The following is a 6000-nucleotide window of genomic DNA, read 5'->3' as shown; positions in this document are numbered from 1 at the left end:
TTTTTCCTGCTGCGAGATTTATATGGATATTCTTTTTCATTCTTGTCCTCTCTTTGGGAGGGAGGGGTTGTTTGAAAAATTAAATAAATGATGAATAATGATTAGGAATAATTGTGAAAGTAAGATCTGAGCTAAATTCTTTTTATAACTTATTCTCATAACCCGCAGAAACTGTTCTAAGTTTTAAGCGGGGGAGATAAATGTGAAGTCCTGGTGTCTGGTTTTCGTAAATGCAGTTAGGTCTGAATGTATTAGACCCATCAACCGTAGACTCGATACACATCCTGACTCTGGAAACAGTCTTGCCCCTGCCCTCTCGTGTTTGAACAGGAGTGGCCATGTTGTGTATCATGTGACCAGACCCCCAGCCACAGCTGATGGGAGCCTGATCAATGAGCTGACGCAAGGTCAGCCAATCTGTGCCCAGAAATCCAGGAAGAAGTTTGGCAAAAAAGCTTTGCCTAGAGATAATAGTGATCAAGTAGGCTAATCAGATTCTTTCTCTGGGAAATTTTGCTCCTTAGAAACTCAAGAGCCCACGTAGAACAGTGATATCTCCATCACTCAAAGGTTCAATTGTACCTTTCTCTACTCTGTTGCCAGTTAGCCAGAAGCTCCTATAATTACTACTCTTCTTGACCTACTAACAAAGTCAATCAGATCCTTAGTCCAGCATAACCAGCAGAGGTGAGTTTCATTGGTGTTGACTGGAATAGCCTCACCAGAGTCTGACAACTAGAGTCTAGGCCAGATTTGTGGAGGCCTTACCTCCATCTTTACAACATCAAATACTTTCCCGCTTCAAGGGCATGTGAAAAAAGATGACTATGACATCTGACCGTCCATTACTAAGATGTATTTAAGAACACTGGCGACACCCCTTCTCTCCTGAATGTTGCCAACATCAGTCCCTCCATCAGGGGCACCATCTTCTTGAGAGTCATCAAGGAGAAATGTCTGCTGCAGCTCTGATATGTCTAGTTCTAAAGAGGAATGCACTATTGTCCTGTGGCCTTTTCGTGTAGTAGTATAAAGGGGCCTGCTGCCATCAGCCAATCAGGAGAGAAGCGACTTCTCTGATTGATCCTTCCAGATCCAGCTCTTTCCAATTATCACAGGTACAATTTACTGGTCTTGATGTTGGGTCAGAGCGATCAGCTTTTCCCTCAAAAGCAGCAGGCCCTGCAATGGGCACCTTTGTCTAGACTTTCTGCCATTAGAACATCTATTTCAAACATCTTCACAGGCGTGATGGGTGAATTGCCCGGTTTGCACTGAACGGCAGGTCTCTGATGCTGCCGCATTAAAAGAAGAAAAAAAAACCCTTCATCCAACCCACTGGGAGTGCAAAGTGCCCTTCTTGATTCCGATATTTGCCTTTCTACAATTGCAATCAGCCTCTGTGTGCTGTGTGGTTGTGACAGTTACAAAGTGGAATCCCTGCAGAGCGGCTCTGAGATTTGTCAGGAAATAGGCTTCACACACACCCTGTTTGGTTGACTAGAGCAACTACTGAAATTTCAAAGGAAAAGACAGACCTGTCCTTTGTGACTAAATCATTAAGAGTATGAAATGCAAGTCAAAACCACCATGAGATACCACTTCACACCCATTGGGATGGCTACTTTAAAAAAGAAAATCAAAAATGACAAATGTCGGCAAGGATGTGGAGAAATTAGAACCCTCATTTATTGCTGGTGAGAATGTAAAATGGTGCAGCCACTGTGGAAAATAGGCTGGCAGCTCCTCAAAAAGTTAAACATAGAGGTACCATATGATCTGCAATTTCACACATAGGTATATACTCAAAATAATTGAAAGCAGGGACTCAAACAGATATTTCTGTACCAATTTTCATAGCAGCACTATTCATAATTGCCAAAAAGTGGAAACAGCACAAGCATCCATCGATAGACAAATGGATAAACAAGATGTGGTATACACAGACAATGGAATATTATTCAGCCTTAAAAAGGAAGGACTTTCTGATACATGCTGCAACACGGATGAACCTTGAAAACATTATGCTGGGTGAAACAAACCAGACACAAAATGAGAAATACTATATGATTCCACTTCTGTGAGGTACCTAGAATAGGTAAATTTATAGACAGAAAATAGAATAGAGGTTACAGAGGCTGAAGGGAGAGCACGGTATGAGGAGTTATTGTTTAATGGGTACAGAGTTTCTGTTAGGGATGATGAAAAAGTTCTGGAAATGGGTAGTGGTGGTGGTTGTACAGCATTATGAATATACTTAATGCCACTGAATTGTACACTTAAAAATGGTTAAAATGTTAAAAAAAAAATGTATGGAAAAGTAAATTTCTTTTGTTCCTCACCAGGGTCGTAGGCAGCTCAGTTCCACATACCATCTCCTGCCCAGGGTTTGTAAAAGAAGTCCACACCTGTGTGTTACCTTGCTACAGAGAAGACCAGAAGCTCTGCCTCTGGGGGGCAGGTTTCACTGGACCATTCAGGCTGGCTTGCAGCAGCATTGTTAATATTCTCTGCAATTCCAAATGTCTTCTTATATTTTTCCAAGTTCAATCAAACACATATCCATTTCTCTGTCTGCCATTCTGGGCAAGTGAATTCTGCCGGGGAATGTGCCTTCTCTTCTCCCGGAGAAACCCTTCTAAAATGAATAAAACATGGGCCTGAGCAATTCAGCCTTCGCAGCTGGTTCTCACCAGCTTATAGTATGTCTTTTGTTTTCTTCTACCCTTGACAAGCATGATGGCTTTGCTCTCACGCTGACTTTTATCCCTGTGAAGTTGTGGATAACAGTCTGTCGGTCCCATCACACCAGAGTTTAATTTAGATTCTAATGATTAGCCATGCTACCTACGACTACACATGCGTCCTTATATTATTCTAACCTCACAATTTCACTGCAGAATTAGAAAAGGGATAACGTAGCAGCACCGGGATGCCATCCCTTGCTGAAACGGGAAGCCCTGTTTCTACATCTGGCTGACTGAGTCTTGGAGGACCACGACTTTGAAACTCAGCTTCAGCTGTGGTTTCTGCAATCAGCAAACACCTGTACACTGTAACCATTTTGATAAAATGAAAAACATGGGTGTTCTAACTTTCAAAAGAAATAACTCTGTCCGATTTCTGGGTAGGGACCAAATGCTCAAAAAGTCTCTGTTTGAACCATATTTATAAATTGGAAGTGAAAACATGTATGCCCCAGGAAGCATCAGGCTAACTCTATTTGTCATCTCAGTTGAGCAGATTCAGAACAAATGACAATGCTTGGGAATAAGTGTTATAATATAATGAGGATACAGTAGAGGCAGCTGTGGGAAACAGCAGACACAGAGGCATGACAGCTCCTTGCTTTTTACCCTAATTCTTCCAAAGGACTTCTTCCCCCCTTAGCAGATATTAGTAAAACAAAAACGAACTGCCCTAATTTCCAGTGTGTTTCCCCTTTCCTACTCACTTCCGATTTTTCCACTGTGCTGTTCCGTAATCTGATGGCATGATTCTGACAGGTGGGCATCTGCTAGTGTTTGGTATTTGGTATTTCTGATATGACACTGGCTTCATTTTATGCAAGGATTTTTACCCAGAATGAATGTAAGTTCCTAGGGTGGGTTAAGGGTACAGCTTCACTTCAAAATCCAACAAGGTCGGAGCACACCTTGGACACTCTATCTCCTTAGCTGGCCATCAGCTCACTTATTACATAAGTTATCTGGTGTCATCGGCACTGACAGAAATGTTAAATCAATTAGGCCATTCCATGGAGCTGGGATAAAGCTGTGTGAAATGTCATCAGACTAACAGATTTAATGAGAAGAGCATGTTGTTCCTAAACAATCCTACGAAAACCATATTGAAAGCAACGCGGAACGGAGTCTGTTACGTGAGGTTTTTCATGGTAGCAGGGGACACGGGGAGTCAACTATGATTGCATTGTGTCTGCCATTACCAAAGCACATTTATTCCCTTCAGAGATCGGGACAGTTCGGACCCCTTCCATTCTGGACTCCAAGACCTTTTCCCCAGGGAAGAATAAGATGGTTCCTAGAAGCCTATATAGATTTCCTGTTTGTGTCGTCAGCATTTAAATAAAATAATTAAAGCCTTTAAAAACTGGTTTGATGTGGGAAATGGAAAGGAGGGGATCTGCCTTCTAAGAAGATGAGAACATCATGTGTTGGGATGTAATGGATACAGTGAGGGAACGGTGGGTGTGCCGTAGGAACACGTGCTCTGTGATCTTCCTCCACCACAACCCTGCTCTGAGGACTGTGCTCGTGACTTCTCTACCTTTTCTGGGTTCTCCTTCCATGTGGGGATCTCGGGCAGCTGGCAGTGAGCCAGCTGCAGATCTTGTTGTCCTTCCCTGGAAATCATTGTTGTTGTGTGTTTGCGTGTGCAGAGCTGTGACGTCAGCACTACCCCTGCCATGACCCACCCATAGGTGAGATGAGATATTATCCGCCTGGGAGCAGATGGAAGTCAGGCCCAGATAGCCAGGCTGGCTCTTCTGAATGTCCAGGCCAGAGAATTTGGCTCAAGATACACAGAGAGTACCCAAACTTGAAATAGCTGAAACCCTCCATGAGTTTATAATATGGTCACATTACTTTCACCTTGGCCAGTTGCCTGCTTGGTGCCCTCCCAACAAGTTGGAAGAAAAGAACGAAAGGCAGTAGAGTACTACCCTAGCCACAGGGACAATATGTGTTAATATCCAAAGGAAGAGTCGTGCAGATTGATCCTGCTCACGCAGGCTTCAAAGTATACACTTGCTTTAGTATCAGATGGCTATTTTGTCCATAGTATTTTTGTCAAGATTTCTGACATTTATTCATTGTCTCGTCACTGGGCCAAAACTACTCTTCTAACTCCTGAAAGCTAGTTCTTTTACTGCCTTCTTCACACACACACACGCACACACACACTCACTCACACACATATAGCCATATGCTCAGATTAAGCTCTGAGACTTCACATTTCACATTAAACAGGAGTCCTCTCATTAAAGTATTCTCTTGGAATCTTGTGATATCTGGGCTCCCTGGAAAAATGAAGGTATCTCTAAATATCTTCCTTTCACACTATCTTAACTAAACTCCTTATGATATTTCGGTAGCTTTAAGGAGCTCTAATACTTTGTTTTAACCTGAAAACACACATGCTCTTTGCAATGCCATTCTCTCGTCTGGAAGGAAGGAAGGAAACCACCATCTTGCTTTCCAATTAAAAGGCTAATGGAACGGTCCTTCTTAAAATTTGTTAGTCTTCTCGTGTCTCTGTAACATTTTTCCCACAAAAAGCAAATGAATATAGACATAGTGTCCTCGCTTGGTTCTCAACAAATGAGGAATCTGTGCTCATAAGTTGTATTTGGTCCCCAGAAATGGAAGATGCTAACAGCTCTCATTGGCAGAGCGCTGCCATGTGCCAGGTTCTCTGCATTTTCCTCACTCGTTCTCGCGTGGACCTCAGGAAGGGTACAGCCAATGTTTATGGAATGCTGACTCTGTACTCACTGCTTCCACAAAATATCTCATTTAATCCCCATAAGCAAACTGTGGTGTGTTATCATGTAAGGAAACTGAGGCTCAAAGAACTGAATTGATTTGCCTAAAGATGTGCAATTAATAAATGGCGGCATGGAGATCCAACCCAAGTCTGTCTGCCTCCAGAGCCGACACGCTTCCTCCTTCAGGCATGCTACCTCCTGACAAGCAGGGGGATTGGGAAGCACTTTGCTGTGAATGCATTCAGCTCCCCAAATGGGGCAGCCAATTACTTTGTGGTTAATGAGATCTACAGAGCAAGCGGAGAGGTATTGCTAAGAAAACCCGTCAGCAAGTTGATTCGTATTAGGACAGTCATAAGCTGTGGCTCTCAAACTTTGATGCTCATTAGAATCAGGAACTTGTTCAAAATGCAGATTTCTGAGCCCCACCTCTAGTTTCCTAGCCAATAACAGCTACCACTAAGTTTTTTCAAGTGGCCCATTAATTTACT

The sequence above is a fragment of the Ceratotherium simum genome, chromosome 32 (assembly GCF_057802395.1).
Source record: "Ceratotherium simum simum isolate JZ-2026a chromosome 32, ASM5780239v1, whole genome shotgun sequence".
NCBI lineage: Eukaryota > Metazoa > Chordata > Mammalia > Perissodactyla > Rhinocerotidae > Ceratotherium > Ceratotherium simum.
Note: the sequence above shows the minus strand (reverse complement) of the source record.